The sequence below is a fragment of the Ambystoma mexicanum genome, chromosome 5q, assembly GCF_040938575.1.
Source record: "Ambystoma mexicanum isolate Mex_15411 chromosome 5q, UKY_AmexF1_1, whole genome shotgun sequence".
In the NCBI taxonomy this organism is placed as follows: Eukaryota; Metazoa; Chordata; class Amphibia; order Caudata; family Ambystomatidae; genus Ambystoma; species Ambystoma mexicanum.
The window spans coordinates 25,226,458-25,249,937 of NC_090933.1; the positions used below are offsets into that span (position 1 = coordinate 25,226,458).

General features: G+C 44.3%; 1 protein-coding gene across 4 annotated transcripts in view; it reads left to right on the top strand.

Moving 5' to 3' along the window:
• The window catches only part of OTULINL (OTU deubiquitinase with linear linkage specificity like), a 652,262-nt gene that overhangs the window by 145,275 nt on the left and 483,507 nt on the right, over positions 1–23,480 (top strand). The window contains exon 2 of one of the 4 annotated variants that reach the window (XM_069620439.1): positions 10,208–10,268. The exons of the other annotated variants lie outside the window; for them this stretch is intronic. The gene's annotated coding sequence lies outside the window, so the exon portion shown is untranslated. The remainder of the gene's footprint in view (positions 1–10,207; positions 10,269–23,480) is intronic. 4 annotated transcript variants of the gene reach the window in all.

The window sequence follows — 23,480 nt, forward strand, 5'->3', positions numbered from 1 at the left end:
ACCCTTAGTCCGGCACCAACTCTGCCCCTTTTCTTGTCTCTATGAGCTGTAAATACATTTTTTAGATACAGGGGAGAACAAAGTTTGACCCTTGCATCTGATGTGGGAAAGTGAGCAGTTTGGGGGTTCAGCGCAGACTAGTGATTTTAAAATACATGTTTATTTCCATTACATGGTGCCTGCTTCCATGTCCTGTATCCCATCAGATACATTTTGCTTCCATCTTCCTAAGCGATTATTATTTAAAACAGTATAACTATATCCATCAGTTTCATTACTGTGTGCCTTTGAATTCTCTTCTGGAGTGTAGTTTCATATTTAAAATGTTCCTTGTTCAAAGCTGCAGCATGCACACATTTTCATGGTCTCTCTATTTTAGCAAATGGACCAGCGTTTTCATGGTTTTGCAGTTGAAATGAACTGCTGGCCTTTTTTTCTGCGAGTCCACAGTGTTATTTCCAATTACAAGAAAGTTTTGCTATACTTTTAGGCCCAATGTGGCCAGTGCAATTCATCGGTCTTGGAACTATATTTACCCAACCTCATGAATATACCTGATGAGTAGCTTGCAACTTGACATTGTTTCCTGCAGGTCGCAGGGTCATTTCCTTCAGTTAGCATTTAGCCCTTTTTGTCCTTTAGTAATCAGTACCATGAGCACCATTTATTTAGCTATGTTCTTGAAAGGTTGTGGCATTCTGTATGAAGCGCTATGTAAAATGTGATATTATATGCAGCAAAAGTACTTGTATGTTAATGAGTTATTGTTTTTGTAATGTGTGAACCACAAATATCCTCATTTCCTGAACATGATTTCATCATATACAGTTCCTTTTGTCATCACAATCGGACAGTATCAACTGATTACAGTTTAATTGAAACAATCATTCACCCAATGAGGCACTATAGAATATCTGGGGATAGACCACTCTCCTATACTACTGCTATGTCAATCTCCTAATTGGGAATTAACTGCTGCTGCTTTGAATCATACTTCACTCTACTAGAAACAATAGGACACCCACTACTGGATTCATTGTCACACCAAGCCATTTGAACAACTATGTTTTTGAACAATTTAAGCATAGAAAATATATTGGCTTTTAGACAGCATTCATTTGGTGCAAAACCTGTGCCAGCCATATTATCACCACAATGTAAGGCATTCCCAAAAACATTTTGAAGACGAAATAAACACATTTTAATGTACACATTGGATTAATTACAAATTGGGTAAGCGGGGGCACTAGTAGGAATTTGACAACATTAATTTCACTGGAAGTCCCTACAAGTACATTATCACACTAGTGTTCTGCCATTTCAATGCCTCGCTACCACAGTTTTCACAATGTGTTAAACGCATCTTCCTGAGAACGAAGGCAACTCGTGCCTAAACCTATGATGATACAGAACAATGTCTCTCTTTTCAGATTCTCTGCATGTGAACTATTTCTGTGAGTGTATACTTTCTGCTAATTAAATCAGACTAGCCCTGTGTTTAGTGCTGACGTTCATCAGAGGAATGTAACTGCATTTTAGCACACACTTTAAAACATGCTGGGAGCCAGAATTACAGGTGACTTTAAAGTGCTGAAGCACACATTTGCCCAAATACTATTCGTTTTCAATGTAACACTTGTATGGGCTTAGCCAGTGTGACATCTCTAACCTTATTCACAGACTCATACATCCACTAAACAGGCCATAACCACACGCTCATCCACCCATCCACCTATTCTCCCACTCTTCCATCAGCTTTGTGGCCATATTCAACAACACATCAATCCAGGATCCATACAAACATGTTCACCCACTAATCCATCCCTCCACCCTTTCACCTATACAGTCATGCTCATCCGCTCACCTGTTCACTCACACGTACCAAAAAAAAAGCCAGACCTATAGGCTCTGCCAATGCTTCATATTTTTGATTTGACTTTCATTGTATGGCAATTTTTCTCTGTGTTTTGCTTTAAAAAATGCTCTGTTACATTTATCTATCTGCAGCAAACCCAAGGAAAAGCAAAACTTCAACAATTACTGTAGCAATAGTTCAGATTTAATTGCCCCCTAGTTTTTGGTTCATCTCACAGACGCTTTCCGCTCCAGATTGGGCAACCTGGCCAATTTCTACTTCTGTCATTAGTGGGTAATATGATGGCATTACTGAAGTGTGCTCCTGAATTTCAGAAGTACTCACGGTAGTTCTACTTCTTTTATTCGTTTTTTGTTTAGTTTATATTGCATATGTAATTCCAAAGTTAAACATAACAAGCCAGCTCTTCCAGTTGCCACAATTCTAATAAATAGATTACACGTGTTAATGTACATTTTCTTCTACTCTTCCAGGTAACCCAATGTTTCTGGAAATTGCCTTCGCCTAGCCTGAAACAACAAAATAATATTCTCCAAACAATGCCTACCAAAAGATAATTGTACAATTGTCGTCTGACCGCCAATAGATGTGCTGCCAGGTCCACATGAAACAAGAAAAGCTGTACTGTACCACCCATCCATCACCAACGTGATATGGGCCGATTCCAGAAATCCTAACTTCAAACACAGTTTTAAAAATAACAAGAATAGCATACATTGTTGTATCTCGACTTTGATGAACATAGGAGGGGTGTCAGAAAACATTCAGCCAGGTAAAATGGAGTCCACCAGTGGAACCATTTTATACAGGTGAAACATCCTCCACCCGTACTAGCAGACTAAGGGGTACCTTTCCTTGGTCAGGTAGACATGATGCAGATAGCACACAGGAGCCAGCAGGTGAAAAAGGTGAGTGAGCATTATTGTACTTTCAGGGTACAGGCTAGAAGTAAGGGGAGAGCATAGGTCCAGACATCCTTCTAGTCATATCTCCCATCCTGAATCCCCAAATGTATTCAGTAGAATCCTGAGGGTACACAAGGTTCGAAGATGACCAGCCTTCCATGGCTTGCATTGCCATATACACAATGCAAGCCCACACTACACATCCTCCTTCCTTATAAAGAAAGGGTCCACACAGAGACTCACACCATACCAGACAAGATCCCTCACCCAGCACACCCAACAATAACCTCCTAGTAACAAAACCACATTTGCAACCTTCAGAGCGTAATCCACAATCGCGTAACTAACATTTCATACCAACACATAAACATGCCCAAATTTATCCAGGACTGCCACTCCCAGATCTCGAAACTGGCACCCTCGAGCACAAACCACACCATACCTCTCAGAACCATCACTGCTTATTCTCCTCTTATCCCACCTGCCACAAGCAAGCACATTCGCAAGGCACGCTCGCAATCTACACATCACATACCATACTCGAAAACCAAGACATCTGCAACCTTCTGCAGACAAACCAACACACCAGTCATACCACCAACCTGAACACCCACATTGAATCGTGTCACCAACCGGATCAAAATCGAAATAGCCAAACGTGTCAGATGCACACTACCACATTACTTCCCCAAAGAGCACACCGAAAAGATAAGAAAGGACAGAAAAGCAACAAACAAATCAAATGGAACATAGAAACAGATGACACTGTTGGAGGAACAGGCCATCAAGAAGGTAGACAGACAAAGGTTAATTACTCCTGTGGAGTGGACATAAGATGGAATATCATTGCATGCATGCATGCATGCATGCATGCATGCATATAATAAAGATATTCGCAAGTGCACAGAAACAACACTTACAAATAATCATTCATTCTGCACAATGGCGTTTAAAAATATCACTTTTCACCAAATATCACTTCTCACCAGACTCATCCGCAAATTCACAGGCTTAAACATGCTCTAATTCTCAACGTAATGGCAAGGATATTGATAATAATATATATAATAACATATTGTGTATACACAATGGTGTATAAAAAATAACAAAAATAGCATACATTTCTGTATGCATGATGAGCATAGGAGGGGTGTCAAAAAGCACTCAGGCAGGTAAAATGGAGTCCACCAGTGGAACCATTTTATACAGGTGAAACATCCTCCACCAGTCGGGCCACATGACTAACAGAGAGAGGGTACTGGCCGACTAAGGGGTACTTTTGCGAATCATAAGAAATCATAAGGACTTTTAAGGTTAAGCATCCAAAATAGGAAAGTGCCACACTCTCAGATTACACCCAGCTAGGAGAAAACAAGTCATGCACACAGAAAAGCCATCATAAACTGCAGGGGACACCACATGTGGTAAAAAGTGAGTTTCTACTTAACACTTGCTCACCCCTCTCCTAGACTAAGGGCATAAGAACTAACCGCAACCTGCCCCGGGTGGTTCTCAGGTTCTGGCAGGCCTCTATTTCTATTCCTCTATTTTACCAATAGAATTGAATAGTCATCCTCTCTTTAATTGTCTTCACAAGGTGCCTGGCCAGAGGAACCTTGTAGGCTAACTGGAGTAGGAAGGTCTGATACGCGTTGGGCAACACAAGCCTCTTGTCGGTACCAAGCTTGGGCTCACTGTAAAGGTGCCCGTGTTCACAGAATATGTTGTGTTTCCTAGGAGCTAACCCTTGAGACTGGGAAGCAGTCTGTTTCCTCAGGCTTTCTGGAGTTGGAGACACTTACTGACCAATGCAGATTTCTTTCTTGGGGGGACTTAGATTTTGTAGATCATGGTGGTTTACAGTGTCAATGGATTGTGCCTTAAGGGAGCAAACCCTTCTGTATGTGCTTGCTCAGGCACTGGTGCAGGTACAGGAGGTGGAGTACCCTCATTTTCTTTGTTGGCTTTGGGTTTTCGCGTAGCCCTTTCAGTTTATCCTTTGTCTGCTTATGATCGGGTCACTATAGCAGCAGAAAATGAGGGGGAACTGGCCCCACTATACAAAGTTCTTCTAGTCATTCCCCAACAAGATGGTTGTAGGGACATTTTCTTGGACACTCACTGGAATAGATGCAAACTATGCACCTACCTCTAAAGGTACGAGGGCAATTTGGAGGGGCCACCAACAAGTTTGTTCTATGGGTAGATATTCCTCAGGTTGGATCAGAGTCTTGTACACTACTGCCCTGCTTGCCTCAGTCTCTAACACCAGTGGTCTCCTGGCCATTCATAGATACCACTATATATTTCTTACTGTTTCTTGGTATTTCTTCTGCTGTAGCATAGGCTTTTTCCCTGGCACCCTGGGAGACTAAGGTAACTGCTGAGCGCTTCCCATTGGACTCATGCTCAGGCAGAAAAATGAGGCTTGTGATCTGGATCCCTTTTGGTATTCCTTTGCACCTAGGGTCCCCTTTCGTCTGATCAGGTGTCCCACAATCCCCACAGTTTCAGGGAAATCTAGGGAAGGGCCTCTTGGCCTCCTACTTGTGGGCAGGCACCTCACTAACCTTATTACCACCCCCAATAGACTTACCCCCTTCTGTTTTAGGGACCTGTTTGGGAGAATGTTTATCAGAGGTAGGACTGTGCCACCCAACCCTTTGAGCCCCTTTTCTGATTAATCTATTGCAGACCCAGAGTTCAGCTACCATTGTCAACTTCTTTGGGTCATGTTCCTCAGGGTCTGCAAAGTGCTGATATACCGCTGGGGAACAAGCATTCAAATGTGCTCATGTATGATCAAATCTTTTAAACCATCCATGATATAACCTTGTAACCTCCTACCCAACCATCTATGTCTCTCAGGGTAGCAGTCACCCAAGTATACCAAGTCACACTATCTGAACCAACTGCATTTTCTATGCACTCCCAATTCCCTTGCTCAGCTTCTTCGTGCTCCAATAGTGCTTTTACAGCACTTTGAGGCAACTGGTCCATCAGGCATAAGGACTGTTCCGAGTCGGCCAAACCAGCCATTTTACATGCTCTCTCAAAGGACTTAAAGCAAAACACATAACCCCCTCTTTGTATTCACTCACAAACACCTTGGGAATTCTGATAAAAGGGTTTGACCTCTTACAGTCAACTGTAGTTTTTGAAAGGTGCTCTGGCCTTTTCTGCTCCAGGCTCCAGCTCCTTTAACTTGAGTTGCAGTTCCAGTTCCTAGGATTTCTCTGCAATGTCCTTCTCCTGTTAAGTCTTACTCTCTCCTTCCTCCTCGATTTTGATGAAAACTCAAAGTGTCGGTAAAATAGTATAATATTACTATTGAATTTGTATTTATTTTATTTATATAGTGCTTTACGCCAAATCACTTTTACAAGTTAATAAGACAGTACAAAAAAGACTGCATAAGTAGTGTAGGGTAACCAAAAGAGTAATGTGCTGGAAGAAAGAAGATTGTCTTTCAGACAAATCTTGAAGAGAGAGAAATAGGAGAGAGATGTAATAGACAGTGGTGGGGTCTTCCAGTGTCTTGGAGCACAAAGCGAGAAGCAGCAAAAACAGGAATGTGCTCAGGGCAGACGAGGAACTTGAAGAAGGAACTGAGATTGAGAGCCGAGTACATGAGAGGGAGAGTAGAAAGAAATGAGAGCAGAGATTACGGAGGAGCCAGACCATGTAGGGATTTAAATACAATACAGAGGAAATAGACAGGATTCAAATGGAAGCCAGTGAAGTGAGGAGAAAGCAGAAAAAATGTGATAAGCCAATAAGAAGACAAACTGATGAATTATAAATAGAGTGTAATGGGGTGAGTTGGGACACAGGAAGACCCAAAAACAGGGAGGAGCAGTAATCTAGCCTGGAGAAAACAAGAGAAATAATCAAGAGCTTAGTCACATGAAAGGACAGATAGGGACATGCTTTGCTGATATTGCAGAGTTGGTAGTGACAAGAGTGGCCGATAACAGAGATATTAGCCGAAAAAGACAGAGAGGAATCAAAAAGAAGGCCAAGATTTCTAGCAGATGGACATAGAGGTAAATTAGCAGGAGGAAAAGGTATGGTGTGTGGAGGAATGGTGGAGGAATAGAGGAAGGAGGTAAGAAGATCTCCGTTTTAGTGGGATTGAGGTGAAGGTGGTTAGCTGGCATCCAGTGTTGGAAACAGAACAGAAGTAAGAAGAGAGTCAGGGAAAAGAAAGAAAAGGAGATTTGTGTGTCATCGGTATAGAAGTGGTGAGAGAGGCCAAAGGACGTGATTATAGCGGAGAATGAAATAATGTACAAGGAGAATAAGAGGGGGCCAAGTAGAGAAACCTGGGGTACACCATACTGAAGAGGGAAGACAGGTGAGGTTGAGTTGGCCCAAGTGACTGAGTGCGCTTAGAGAGATAAGAGTGGAACCAGTCAAGAACAGCATTGCAGAAGCCCAGGCGTGAAACAGTGGAAAGAAGGACAGACTGCTCTACAGTATCAAATTCTGCAGACAGATCAAGCAAAACAAGGAGAGATTACTATCCTTTCGCTATGCTAAGCAGTAAGGAGGGAGTGATGTATCGAAGAGTTGTCTCTGTCGAGTGATGTTGACGGAAGCCAGGTTTAAAGATAAGCTAGAGAGAAGAGTGATTGAGATGAGCAGATGCTTGAATGTAGACAATACTCTCAAGTAGCTTAGATAGGAATAGGAGTAAAGAAATAGGATGGAAATTAGAGAAAAGAGACAGATCAAGAGTTGGCATTTTCAGAATGGGGAGAATGGAGGCATGTTTGAAAACCACTAGGAATGTTGCAAAAGTTAAGGAAGTGTTAACGATCAGTGTTAGATAGGGAAGGAGTAAAGGATAGTTCGTAGATAACAGGACAGAGGGGCCGGCGGGTCAGAAGGAGCAGCAGTGGGATGGGCTTGAGTAATGTAAGTAGCGGCCTCCAATCGGAAAGAGGAGATAAGGAAGAGATTACTGAAAAGGGGTGGGAAGATGGACATTTACAGAAGCTGAGGGTGGACTGGGTGAGCAAGAGGCCCGAAGAAGATTTACTTTACATGCAAAGAAATTGGCAAGATCAGAGGCTGAGAGGGAGAAAATGAGAGAGGGGCTAGAAGGTGAAGGAGTAAGAATATGACTGAGGATTTCAAAAAGACATTTGAGGGTGAGGAGAAAGTATAAGAAGAAGATCAGCATAGTGTTGCCGCTTTGTAGCTAGCAAAGAAGAGTCATAGGCGGTATGAAGAGATGATAGATCGTCAAGATTTATAAGGGAACTAGTCTTTTTCCAGCATTTTTCTGCTCGTAGCAAGGATTGGCCAGAGGAACAGATAGAAGGGGAGAGCCAGGGCTGTGGGGGATTGTGCAAAGGGAGAAATGGGGAAGGAGGATAGAGAAGGTCATGAGTAGTTTGGAGAGAGGATGGAAGTGTAGTTGCCCTGTATCTGCATCAAGAGTAGACAATTATGTTAAGAAGGGATAGAACAAGAGAGCATACATGTAAAACGAGAAGAATTGAAGGAATTAAGTTTTCACGGAAAGAAGGTGACAGGGAATGGGGTAGGAACAGAAGGCAGTTGAAAAGAAGATGACAGAAGGAAATGATCAGAGGAATGTATTAGGGTGGCTAAAACTGGGGAGGAGAAAGGAATGGTAGAAAAAATAAGATCAAGAAAAGAGCCGGATCTATGAAAGGGAGGAGCTGAAATTTGTACGAGGTAGTATGAGTGTAGTATAGAAAGAAAGGAGTAGAGGCAAGTGTGGGTGAGAGGTGGAGATTAAAGTCACCAGGGACAATAAGAGGGAAGTCAATAGGAAGAATGAAGACAGTAAAGAGTCTCCGTTGTCACAGAACGATGTCACTGGTCCAGGAGGGCGATAAACAGTAAGAACAGCCAGAGACGTAGGGTGAGAAAAAATAGAGTAGTGATATTCAAACGTGGGGAAAAGAGGGAGATGTGGTGAGGGGCAGAGAGAGAAGCCAGGATGAGTGATATAAGACACCTACTCCTCCACCTCTTGCACCAAGATGAGGGGTGTGAGGAAAAACTGGAACTGGTTGAAAAAAGAGTAGCAGGGAGTGAAGAGTCAGAAGAAGAGATCCATTTCTGGTGGCCAAATGAGTTGTAACTCTAGATGTAAAAATATATCGAGAATGGAACGGGGCTTGCTGCAAATTGATCATGCATTCCAAAGAGTGAGAGAGATAGAGGCAGAAAGAGATGGGTGAGATGATCTCAGATGGACTAGATGTGATTGGTGAAAAGAAGCAGAGCATCTAGAAGCTATTCTAGATGCGCAGTGAGTAGGAATAGTATGATTCATAGTTGTAGCGAGGAAAGTAGGGAAAAGAAAAATGGTTGATTGAGGTAGACAGTGGAGGAGAGCGAGTCTGGGGCCGCCAGGTGGAAGGACGATCTGTGTGGTAGTCCTGACTGTTGTAGGTCGATCAGCAGCAGGAAGTCTTGGAAGTCCTTCAGAGCTGCGAATGGTTTTGTGCGTTAGGCAAGTAAGGGGAGGATACAGAAGCTCAAAGAGTGTCATGATGAATAATAAGAGGATGACCGAAGATGGTTACATAACTAAGTGAGAAATAAGTAGAAAAAAGGCATGCGCACCCTGGGGACAACAGCAAGCAGCAAAGGAGGGACTTTGCCAGAAGGTGGATAATATAGTCCCACTGGTGACTGCTTCCGGGTGGGCTGCTGGGTGGCATGGGTTCACTTCTGAGTGGGCAGCAGGTGATGCTGCGCATGAGTGTGGCGTCCCGGGGCGCGTGGACGCGGGTCGGCAAGATGGTGAGCAACTGCAGTCTCAGCCTTAAGCCTGATGGAAAGTCAGCCACAGGTAAGAGCACACTGGGTCACAGCTCGGAAGGGGCCTCAGGCAGCAGTGTTCGCATAGCAGCAGCAGCAGCAGCGTCAGACAGTGAAGAAGGGTCTTTAACCAAATTCAAAAACATATATATATTTTTTTGTAATGATAATCCATTTTACCCACAATTTCATACAATTCTTCTTGATTTATTAAAGATCATGTCCTTCAATAGTAAACATTTGTCTTTGACTGATAAAGTATACCTTATATACTAGCGTATATATTAAACATACTCTTAATTAGATCTTTGTGAGTTTCTAGATTATTTGGACTGACCTGTGGGAACGTTTCCTGTTTAAATTACGAACATTGTGCTGGTTCTACTCCTGGTGTCAAAATCAGAACTTCTACCATTATAAGGTAAACGCGGATCTTGATGCCTTTGTGCTGCCTGCAAACAAGAACATTTTCTAGCTTTGGCAATGCAGTAAATCAAATGTAGGCACGTAAGTTATCCTAGTCTCACATACACTTTAGAAGAACCAGGATTTGGGTGTATATGTCTTGTTTATGTACTTAGGTCGATGTTGGTTTAACCTAGCTATTCATTTGCTTTAGATGTTATCTTAGAAGATTGAATATGATTGAATATTGAAGGACCTTTCCATCGTCCAATTAGGTAATTACCTTTACATATACATATTTCTTGTGTACATGTGATATATTTTTGCTCAAAAACTATTGTAGGTTGTTAATTTGCAGCCTACAGGCTGATTACACTTTAACTGCTCCAGTGAACATGTTGTGATATATCTTTTCAAGTCTGGTGAGCATTCATAGTAATTGTGGGTTATAAGATGTATTTTTGAGACTGATTCTTGTTTTGGGAGGTTTGCTAGCAAGCTGATTTATGGCTGTTCTGTGCATTTTTTAGAGCTATTACATGAAGGTGATGAACATCGGTTCCTGGAGAAGGGTTTTACTCAAAACAAATTAACTATCTGAGATTTCATCGATCTGTCAACCATCTACAACAACCTTATATTAGAATGTAGTTTTGTTCTTTATTCCCAGTCATTTTGAAAATTGTATGAAAAACTGTCTTATATTACTAATAACCTTATAGAGGAAAGATGTATATTATGTTCTTTTTCCTTCAAACATGAGTGAATCACATGAATTAATAGGAATCTTTCCAGTTTGAATATTTGTTTGAGGGTAACATAAATAAAACTTTTATGAATTACATTTTTTTGCTTTTTCTGTCCACAGAAGAGTGCAGTCCTTGCTGACTAGTGGTCTCTGACGAGTTGCTTAATCTTATTTTTTGTATGCACTTAGCGTAGGTCCCTTAGTACATGCACCCATACCCAATCATTGAATGTTTTGGAATTCTTCAAAATATGTTCTCAACTAATAGAAAATAAAAGGTCGTGTGGCCATTTTTCTCTAACATAGCTTTCCTTTTATCCATACCAAGTACTAGGGGCCTCATCATGAGTTTGACGGTAATCCAGTGGTAAACTCCAAACCTCCAAACTCTGCTACCGTGACCGCCACTCGGCCTGTTGCACTACGACAGGATCACAAATGGTATTAAGGTGGTGTAATTCTCCATGGGACTCCAGGGGAATTTTCTACAGATGTACCATGAGCGATATTATTTCAAAGGGAATCTGCAGAGTTTTGGCGGTAAAGTGGAGGATTTACCTCTTGTAAAATTCTGGAGGTACATTATCCACTTTACCTCCAAACCTGCAGTATGGCAGTGATGCTGTAGTTTTGTGGGTGTCATTTTTACCACTCTGCCTTACTTGTAATCAGGCCATAACAGTTCTCATTAACAAACACCTGTTAAAAGACGCAATCACATAGCAAGTTTAAAGAGCTTTAAAAAATATTTACATAATTGCACACAAGAAACATTTTAAAAACAGGAACACACTCAGCGTTAAGAAGCTAAAACTCAGAGAGACTGGGAGCCTGGTCTGGCAGTTGGCTGATGGCGTTCTGAGCCTGAGAGCTCTGCAGCCCTGCTGGTTAGCACACAACTTCCAAGGAACAAGATCAGTGTTTCCGCCCTCAAAACAAGGGGCTCTGATATTGGGAGACCTGAGGTGGTGCAGGACGAATTGTGGGGGCAAATGGCCCAGCGGCGACCAGATATGATAAGATATGGCATTTATAATGCACCTATACACAAGAGTGGCCGAGAGTTCCCCTGGAGACACTTGCTGTGGGGATTCAGGATGGCTGCCCACACCAAGCAGGCCTCCTAGGTCTGTCCCCTGGCTGCGGCAGCCAGGACCAATGGAGGTGGCGCATAGTGGCAGACCACGCTGGTCTTTGTGAGGAAAACGAAGGAGTGCGGAAAGAGGAATCTGCCCTGTCCCTGCCCGACCCAGAGCAGGGGTCCCCTCAGCAACGAAATGGCAGTCCGTGGCGCAAGAGGTCCAGCTCTCCCACTGGCGATTGGGGGGAGGTCAAGGTGAGGAGACAGTTTGCAGGTGGCGTACAACTTCAGAGAGCACCTGCAGGGGCCTAAACGTTCCGGTGCGGCGGGCTCTGAGACCGACAGACTCAGAGCAGAGGCAGATGCACTCAGAGAACTGCCGACTTGGCAACAGAGGTGAATGGTTGGGAGTGCGGCCAGAGATTCCACATCAAGGTGGCTCTGGTAGGCTGCGCACCGTGAAGAGGACCGGAGATCCGATCCCGGGACATCTCCAGCAACGCCAGTGTCGATGGAGGTGTCAGCAATTGAGTGGACTGGCGTCTAGCCTGGTAGATGTGCCAGGATGGCTGCATGCATGGGGCCCACCCTGGTGCAGGTCCAGTCGGTTGTGTCGGCCCCTCCCCCACTCCATGAGGGCTAATAGGAATACCAGTGGAGCGGGGCCCCGTCCGTGGGGGAAGATTGGTAGTTTAACTGCCAAGGCCCTTCTAAGCCTGGGAGAAACAGAGGCAGAATCCAGAGTGGGACTTAGCCCGCACAAGAAGCACACTGCCTATCTGGATGGGGCGAAAGATATTTGGGCCCCCACCCAGTGGCCTAGCTCCGATCAGGCTATATCGGGATGGCCTGGTGCAGACAGAAGCAACAGGATGTGGGTCATACGCTTGGAGGAGGGTGATCTAGTACTCACCCCCTCAAATTGACTATTGATGCTCCCAAATGTGTGACTCGAAGGAGAGCAGCAGATATTCACATACACCCCTGGACAAGAACAAACACATGACTCTCTCAAACGCCTCACCCATACGGAGCTGCAAGAGAGTTACGAAGTTATCACCAGATCTGTGTGGTGTAAGCCTCATAGAAGGAACATGAAGTTCAATAAACATAAGGACAGATCTGTGATGTCCATTAAGGACTTACTTCAACCGACCAAGTCCACTCCTCCTGGGCCAGCCGCCCTTGACCAGGCATCAGGAACCGATCTGGATTTTCAGCCCATTACAAAAGGTGACATTGGAACAATTGTTCCAATCTATTTAGAAGGAGAAGGTATATACCCACCAAGATTTAAAGGGCTCCTTTGAGGAATTAGCCCACGATGTCCGACCAGCTGAACGTAGGTCAGGGGACATTGAAAATGCCTTTGGTGACCAAGCAAACAACTAAGACCAACTAGAACAATGGGTCGCAGCTTTGGAGATGCACCGAGCCTCCCTTGAGGAGAAGGTAGAAGACAGAGTGAATCGTTAATGGAGGAACAATATTCGGATAAGAGAGATTCCCTGCAAGGTTGCTGATCAGGAGCTGGAGGCCTATGTCTGGGACTTGTTCACAGAAATACTAGGGGATGCCATGGAATAAAATCTGCTATTGGATCGTATACATAGGGTCTTCTCCAACTTCCAGCAGTGGCAGAATCTTCTCCTGGAGTTTCTCACTAGTGGGCATTTTTTCAAAGTTAAAGAGTGAATCTTTCAAAAAACCAGGTTGCAGTGGGGAATATCATGGTAACACGTTAGTTCAGAACCTGGCTCAAGAAACTATTCGGATTCGGAGGCATCGCCAGGTGCAGCCTACAGCTAGCGAATAAAGGCGTCCAGTGTAGATGGGGTTACCCATCCCGGATCATATTTAAATATGATGGGGTACAACACCAGTTCACCTCCCTGCAAGCAGCAATCGAGGTTTTTAAAATCCCAAATGCAGAGCTTACTCGTCCAGCAAGGTATGGAGCGCGACCCTCCCAGAACGTACAGGTCATATGCGAGATCCTGGAAAGACAGGTGCAGAGATTGCAAAAGACCCTCCTTGGACAGACAGGAGAGAAGTGGAGACTCTGAGGGGCCCTCATGAAGCCGCTGACCTGGGGTGGGCTGCCTTGTCCAGCAGTGAGGTCGGGAGGGAATTCAAGATAGCTTGGGAGGGCTAGTTGAATCTTTATGAGCATTGTTTTTGTTAATCTGACGTTAGAGTTCATGGAAGTTGCAGATAAAAAATAGTCAGGGCATCAGGAGAACCCGACCATACTTTAAACATTTTTTCCTATAATTCTATAACCTAAGGTGTCCCCAAACCGGGGTTGTTTTGTGTTCATTGTTTCTAAAGCACTCAAACAGTATCTGTGTTACTGGTTTATTAATGGGTAATGAATGTAAGTCTCAAATGTATACTTTGCCATCCTTTTGGTTTCCAAGGTATCTCAGATGTACCACCTTTGCTCGATTGTTGATGGGTTACGAGTTTAAGAATCAAGGAAATATTTTGCTTTTCATGGTTACGAAAGATGTTGGCTTGTGGTTGCTAACAAAAATGGACCTGGGGTTTTCGAAGTGATAAGGGGGAGCATTGCATTATAGCTCAATGAGGTATATCATTGGGGAACAGTGGGATGAATTGGTTCTAGATGGGGCATCTTAAGATTTTATCACTTAATGCACAGGGCCTTAACTCCCCTAGGAGGCGGAAAAGTGTGTTGGCTAAACTAATGGTGCTAAAAACTGATATAGGTCTACCTCATGAGAAACACCTTCTTAGGGAGGAATAGCCACGGTTGTGTTACAAATGGTTTGCACATCAATACTTTGCTTCAACGCCGAATAAAAGAGCAGGTGTCGCGATACTGATTAGTCGAACCTTGAATGTTAAGAAGTTGGGGGGAATTGAAAGATAACTAAGGGAGGTTCTTTGGCCCTTATATAGGATTGGGCGATAGGGACTTGACCCTGTTCTCATTAAATGGCCAGAACCAAAACCACGAAGAATTCAATGCTCAGCTAATTTCTCGTATAGCCCAATTTCAGAAAGGTGACCTGGTACTAGGTGGGGATTGTAATGTGGTATTATATAGCGGGATGGATAGATTGTGGCCTATAGCAGGGGCAGATCTGACTAAATCAGTGGGCTTCATTACAAGTATGGAGGTAGCCATGCTGCTTTTAGCGGCATGGCTACCCCCATACCGGGCACCGGGTCCGGGTTCCTTGAATGGGGAAATACCGGGCAATTCTGACCTTGGAGGGCCCTTTATTTCCCCATTCAAGGAACCTGGACCCCATCCCCATTCCCATTTGAGACCCCCATAAGGCTCAATGGGAATGGGGAGGATGCTAACAACGGGCTCGTTAATGACGGGCCCATTGTTAGCATCCTGGTCTGCTCGCGGGACCCGCTAAGGACACCTGGTTTTACCAGTTTTACCAGGCGTCCTTAGCGGGACCAGCGAGCAGACCTCGTAATGAGGCAGTAGGGGCTTACCGGCGCCGGCAGCTCTACCGGCGCCGTTAACCCCTACCGCCTACATTGTAGTGCGGCCCAGTGTCACTTAAACGGGCGACAGCTGATTTGCAGTTGATAGACATATGGAGGCATCAGCATCCCCAGACTAAGGATAGATTATTTTCTAGTCTGCATAGCACGTGCACCTGCCATCACAACTTCCACCATTGAACTAGTAGTTGTCTCGGACCATCCACCATATAACGATTCCATTAGACACATATGCCTCACATGCAAATAATTCTACCTTATGGAAAGTGAATGACTCACTGTTGGTTGATATGGCAGATTGTAAGTCGATTTCCTAGCAAATCTCCTTATAGTTTCAAGACAATATGACAGAAGGTGTCACCATTGCTACTATTTGGCAGGCCTTTAAACTATTTTACGGGAAGAACTCATTAGCTTGACAGTAGTGAGGAAGCAGCTATTAACAACCCAAAGATTGGAAGTTGAAAAAAGGGTGCAGGAGTTGGATATGCCGAATAAAAGGGATAGATCACGGACATATAGGCAACTATGGGTAACTAGGGCCAAAATTCAGGTGCTATAGGCGGTGAATATTTCCCACAAAATGTTGAAGACCAAATAGTTTTTTACGTTAGTGCCTCAAACAAAGCCTTGTGTATTTTGACATATAAATTGAGGGCACAATGAGCTAGTAATACGATAGCAAAGCTTCGGGATGAAGGGGGTCAACTATATGAAGAAGAACCTGCTAATGAATATCCGACCCGATATTACTCTGAACCTTTTAGGCAGAGAGCTTAAATGGCACCACTCAAAGAGATTTTATTCGCACATCTCCTTATGATTTCAGAGAAGAACAAACAGAGGCTGGAAAGGCCAATTACAGCAGAAGAGGTTTCTCAGCTGATTTGTTCCCTTCCGAATAGTAAATCCCCAAGCCTGAATGGCTTCTTGGCTCTTTTCTAAAATAAGTTTTCGGATGTGTTGATTCCACAGCTAGTTACTTTGTTTAATAATGTTATGGAAATGGGGGCGGTCACTCCCTCGATGGGCGATCCTTTGTTGACTCTATTGGGGAAGCCAGGTGAAGACGCTACACGAAGTGCCTCTTACAGGCCAATTGCAGTCCTTAATTACGACACCCAAATCTATTCCAAGATTCTGGCCACCAGACTGTCGGGGATTCTCCCTGAAATCGTCCCAGGAAGACAACCCCAGGATAATATTTGGAGCCCCAACGATATGCTTGAATGGGCGAAACGAGGGACTAGGTAACAAGCAGTGCTGTCAGTCGCCACTGAGAAGGTGTTCGATAGAATAGATTCAACCTATCTTTCTGAGGTGTTGCAAGGGTTTGGATTTGGACCCATATTTATCAAAATGGTGTTGGCCAATTTAGTTCACCCAACCACAAGAATTAAATTAAATGGGGCAATTTCAGATCCACTCGCCCTGTTGAGGGCCACCTGCCAAAGGAGCCCATTATCCCTGCGTGTATCCGCCCTATCCATGGAGATGTTTGCCTGTAGAGTCTGGTCCTCTGAAAATATTCAGGGCATAGAAATAGCTGGCTACCAACATAAGGTGGCTTTATATGCTGATTACCTCATGTTTTCACGCAAGTTTCACAGACTATGCTACTCCATATAGTCTCCCTATTAGATTCCTACTGCCAATCCTTTGGGTTTAAGATTAACTTTACAAAGTCCATTATACTTACTGTTTCAGAACGTCCTGGCACAGTTCAAGGGTTGAAGAATGCCCTCACTTTTCAATGGTCCTTAGACTGTTAACAATACTTGGGGGGGTCCATCTTGGCCCCTGTTATGATTGGCTATACCTTCATAATATCCCCAGAATAATATCCACCCTCAAATTAGACCTGAAAAGATGGGGGTGGGGAACATACATCTCATGGCTCAGGAGGATAATAGACCTTAAATTGACTTTCTTATCAAACCTCTTATAGATCTTTTAGGGACTCCCAATTCTAATTCGAAAGAAGGTGATGCAGGATCTCCAAACATGGATATTCAAATGTATTTGGGCCAGGCGGCTTCCAAGAGTCGCTAGGCACACCCTGTTGGCACCTAAGGAAAGGGGCGACCTCGGAGTACCAGATTTAGACAGTTATCCTCTCATTAATAGTCAGAAGGATGACCGACCTACATAGTATTGGATAGACATTGAGCAAACCATGGTTGGAGTCCCATTGCATGATTGGGGCTGGCATTCCCCGGCAGCAAGAAAGAGAAGGATTTGCCTGCTTCTGACTACTGAGACGACATTAGATTATTGGGATATGCTGGCACAGAGGTATGCAGGGACCACTTTTCTAACCCCTCTATTACGGATTTGGCACATGTGGGATATTCCCCGGGACAGCAAATTAGGAGATTTAATCGATGAATGGAGGGGGGCTGATATGTTTAGGTCAGTAATTTGAAGGGGGTCAGCCACTGACATTGACATTTGAAAAATGTAAGCAAATGTTTATGGTTGGGGACGCAGCCAAATACGGCTACATTCAGCTTAGGCACAGGGTATGCGAAGCAGGCTAAGAGGGAGATCAGACAGTTCGAAGACTTGTTCCTAGGAGATCCCCCTGCTCATAAGGTGTCCTCATTATACAAAGGGCTCAATGCAAGCCAATTTAAACCCCTCCATTCTCATATGGTTTGGTGGGAAGACGATTTTGGTTCCCCGATTGACAAATTGTCATGGTACAATATATGGACAAGGGCAGGGAAATCCTCTAGATGTGTACAATTGAAAGAGAACAGTTATACAATACTGTATAGGTGGTATCACACCCCTGGGCGGCTTCTTATGATTAATCCAACAATATCTTCCAACTGTTGGAGATGTGCTCAGGCATCAGGTACACTGTTTCAGATATGGTCTTCGTGCAACCTCATCCAATCATACTCGAAGGAGGTACTTGCACACATTAAGAGAATAACTGGCGTTGAGTTACCCACAGAACATTTAGTGGTATTATTAGGGGACGAAGATCAAGAAGGGCGTTACAAATTGGGAGCAGCATCCTCTAAATTATTAACACGCTTTTTGGTTTCGGCACTGGTTGTGATAGCCCACAATTGGAAAACCCCATATACACCCCAGACATAAGAGAATGGTGGGCAAAAATATGGTTTGTGGCAGCAATGGGTAAAATTGAGGCTGCTTACAGGGGTGAGATGCCAAAATACTTGGAAGAAAAGGGCCCATTCATTATCTTTGTTAGCCAAATTTATTATCTGGGAATACACCACAAACCTCAAAACGTATTGTTTTTTACATTAATATAACAAGAAATGTGTGACCAATGTTAGGAACACAAGAACCAGTGTGGTATTTGTATATTTTCGCTTTTATACAGAGTTCCTTGGATCTGTGAGCAATGTTAAGTCATTTCTTGGAAGAAGTTTTGTAAGGAAGTAGGACGGTCAAAGATGATAATGTTGTTTATTGCTGTCTTGTTATGTCCTCATGTGCTGCTATCATTAAAATGTGAATGACAAAAAAAGAAGCTAAAACAAGCAAAGAATATATATCTAATGCTGGATTTGACTACAAATAACACCCCAAATTTAAATCGGAAGATCCCAAAAATGTAACAATATAGCAAAGCAAGGCAGTCTTGATCGTGAGAATGGATCCTTAGGTCAGGGTCCAATAATAATATCCAAAAACAAAAGTATCATCACAGGGCAGTATCAACATTGAAAGTTAACGCAGGGTGGTTTGGATAAACTGTACCAATAACTGTGACTTCTAGTCTACTGTATGACTTCTTCATTTCAAATGGGTTGCCAGTGTTATTTGTTGGCTTAAAGGCCACAAGACCGCCGTCACTACTAATGAGGAGCTAGGGTTGGGCGAAGGAGAAAAGGTACAGATCAAAATAAATCACACTCGGTAACTCAAAAGCACTAGGCCCACAGTCACTACCACAATGTGTATCTCTACCTATTCTATGTCCCATAAAAAAATGGCAGAATCTTTTAAGTTATGTGAGCTACAATATAAGTAGTACCAGTGGTACCTATAGAACGAAATGTGCCAAGTCCGACATCCATCACAAAGAGCACAGATAAACCCAAAAAATCACTATGGCTTAAATATGCAATAGTTTTCGACTGGAGACGTGCTAAGAGGAAGGGGTGCAGGGCCCATCACCCAAAGATGCCACCGCTCCCTAAACAATGTTTTAATATATAGCTGTTAGCTGTCTTCCTTCAGCCAACCGCAGCAGGGCCCGTGCCGTTCGATTGGTTTTCAACAGGCAGCAGGTTTATGGCGCTCCTCCCACACAGGACCCAGAGATCACCGTCCTCATCCCTCCATTGCCCAACTGTGCTTAGTCGCGCTTGCCCAAAGTAGCTTTATATTTTCAATATGCCAACACATCACTTATATTTAGAACGCATTCTCCATCTTGTTAACAATCTGCAGTTGATAGCAATGATGTAAGATAAATGTTGAGACAATTACAGGCGCTGGTTGTGCAATGCACTTGGATAAACACAGCAATTATCGGTCCATGTGCAGCATGTATCGGTACACAAAGGGTGGCGGGGTGCTTTTTACATATGCATAGGTGTGGCTTGCCATTTAATATATCAGATTTGTTTTCTCTTGGTTTGTGTTTGAAGGGAAAGGGACAGGCCCTATTGCCGGTTCTTTTAAATGGATACATTTAATGCGAGGATCTTCTTACTGCTGTACCTCAGCACAATCTAATAAAAAACATATGCAGACGAACAATGGTCCCCGTTGACAGAAAAAAGTAATCCTTTTCACAGGTGCTCAATATATACAGTATCTCTCGGTGCATTTGGAAGTGGCATATATTTTCAGCATTCTGCGAACGCCATCCACTGACTGCATTGGTTTACTAATAATTGCAACTGTGTGTTTTATTTGTAGATAACTTGGGGAGCTCTCAAAGTGCAAAAACTGTTGCACTTAATGGATCTATTTTCATAAGACACAGAGGTACAACATTATATATACTGGTCACGGTAAAATTTGAACCTGTGAATCACATGTTTGCGAATAGTTGCCAGAGCATTTACCAGCTGAGCAATCTAAGCAGCTTCACGCCATCATTTTTCTGAAAATTGCCTCTTTACAAACAGTATTCATTTCTATATGCCATGTGTTTGTATAGTGCGCATACCTGCAGGAATTGTTCGACAGAGAAGCCTCAGCCGATATGCATTCCCTTTGCACTCTCTCCCTGCGTGCCTGATTACTCCCCTACTTTCTCCAATGATGTGCTCGGCAGGGGAAGCTGCGAGATGAAGAAAGATTGCACCGCATATCTCACACTTTCAGCAAAGGAAAGTAACAAGTAAAATAAAAAGAGCCAATCTATTTTACAGTCCCTTAGTCAACTGGGCTACCTTTGGGCTTACTGCACAAAACACCCAGACTCGCGTGTAGTGGAAAAGGTCGCTTTAATGTGACAGGCAAAGCTCACAAATAAACGCTAACCTGGCCCCTGGCCTTAAGACTAACAAATCTGTTTTTAACAACTTGTCAAACAAATTAATAATTAAACATTTCAATCCCCCAACAATTAAATAAATAAGTTAGTTTAAATTCTTCCCTACCTATCTCTTGCTCCCTACCATCTCCTTACCATCTTCTCCAGCCTTCCGTCCTTCCCCGGGTCCATGCCACTCCTCCTTCAATACCTATTCCCCCTCTTTGCAACCCAGAGGTAGTCCGTTCGTGCAAACAGCACCCCCCATCCTTTCCCGCTCTATTCCACCATTGTGCTTCCCTCCCCCCTTATCCAAAGGAGCCATGCCCCTGGCCTCCAACACTTCATACCCCTTCAACTCCCCTCTATACAAACTCCTCCTTCCTATGACCTGCTGCCAGGCTGACCTGTCACATCAGCAACAAAACCTTACAACAACTTCCACAATTAATGCCCCAGCCTGTCACACGAAAACTACTAGCCCCCAGGCCCTAATAACCTCCTGCCAAAATCCTAGAAACCCGCTGTGGGGGAAAACGAACAACCCCAAATAGCAACCCTCCTCTCCCAGCAATTCACATCTTTACAAGGCCCTAATAAAGGGGTGCGGGTGGGGGGTAACAAACGCTTGTCCTAAACCGTGGCCTGCTCTCAAACCTTCCCTGCCCCCTCAAATAACCCTGATGGCGCTCTAAGTGCCCAAAACAACCCCGAGGGGAAACGCTTTGCCTTCCCCCCGGTTGCCCACTTTGGGCTTACTGCACAAAACACCCAGACTCGCTTGTAGTGGAAAAGGTTGCTTTAATGTGACAGGCCAAAGCTCACAAATAAACGCTAACCTGGTCCCTGGCCTTACATACTAACAAATCTGTTTTTAACAACTTGCCAAACAAATGAATAATTAAATATTTCAATCCCCCAACAATTAAATAAATAAGTCTGTTTAAATTCCTCCCTACCTATCCTTTGCTCCCTACCGTCTCCTTCCTCCCTATCGTCTCCTTATCATCTTCTCCAGCCTTCCTTTCCGCTTTCCTCCATCTTCTCCCCGGGGCCATGCCCCTCCATCTTCAATACCTGTTTCCCCTCTTTGAACCACCGGGGTAGTCCGTTTGTGCAAACAGTACGCCCCCATCCTTTCCCGCACTATTCCCCCATTGTGCTTCCCTCCCCCCTCATCCAAAGGGGCCAGGCCCCCGGCACCAGAAAAACCCTCCCCTGAGGTGTTCTTTCTGTCCCACCCATCCTAACTTACCTCTACTTCAAATTTGTATTATGTCTTGGACCAACCACGTCATCCCCTAATTCACTAACTATTCCCATAAACCAATCGATGCTCCCTCCTCTTAAAACGTAATCCTCACCCAGCTGGGTCCTAGAGCACCAGCGCTCGTGCCCCCCACTGCCCCAACAACATCCCCAGCTACCCGTAAAACTTCCTCCTAGACCTACTCGCTGCCCCTTCAAATACCGTCCCCCTGCAACCCCCCTCAGTGACAACTTTGTCCGACCACCTTACCTTGAGCCCCACTTCCAAAAACCAGCTAGGTCCCCTGTTATTTCTATAGCAAAGCTACTCCTCATTAATTTACTCAGCCATACCTCCTGCGTGTACTATATATTCCTCTGAAACCCCATGACACTCCCTTCCCCCCGCCAACATGGGCAGCAAATAGACCCCTCTACGTCCCTTATCTCAATAAAACACAGTTATGACTGCATCCTCAGTTGCGTCCAAACAATCCGATCTCTCTCCCCACATACCCGGCCCAATAACCATTCGATGGCCGCAATTCCACGTCTACGGCAACTCACCTCTCCTTCAAGCCCCCATCTGCAAAAGAAAATAGTTATGAGTCTCTCTTCTCCATTGCCAAACCACACCCCCCATCTTCCCTGTTCCTGCCCTCATTCCCAATCTGCCACCAATTTCAGGAAATCTCTACTTATATCTCCTGAACTTCCCTTATCCCAGAGCCCCCCCCTGCTCCCCCTTTTTCTGCTAGTCCCCCTCCAACTACCTTCCCATTCCTTATGCCAACCTCCTTCAGGCAACATTCCCCCCTCTGCTCACTCCCCCACTTTCCTCAAAACCCTCCTCCTGACCCCCTAATACATTTGCTGCCAGCACTGCAGACTCCAACTTAACTCCTAAAAAACCACTCTTCCTTTACCCCCATCTGTCTTCCCCCAGACAACCCCTCCTCACCTGACCAACTCCTTACTCCCACTACGGAAACACCCCCCAGCCCCTTCCTTCCTAGCCCGTCTATAATTCGCCCCTTTAACACCCTTCTTCTAACCAATGCACCTACCCCACTTATACCTCCTTCCTCCTCTAACCTTTTACCCTCCTGTTCACACTTGACCCCACCCTCCGTCACCTTACTACAATTGCACTGTGTTACCCACCCTGGAGATCCCGGCAATCACTGTCACCTGAAGCGAAGCACAAAGGAAGGAGGAGCGTACACCACCTGCACACTGCCTCCCCCTCCACAAGTGCGTTGGAATCACCATCAAGCTCTGAACGGAGAAGGAGAGGGTACCTATTATGCCCTAGGTAATCCCAACGCAGCAGAACACAGCCCAACATTGCCACTCACGATGAGTGGGAACTCTTTTGATTTCCTGATTAACTCAGGCGCGACTGTAAACATGATTCCAGAAGGAGAATTTCGATGACTAGCACA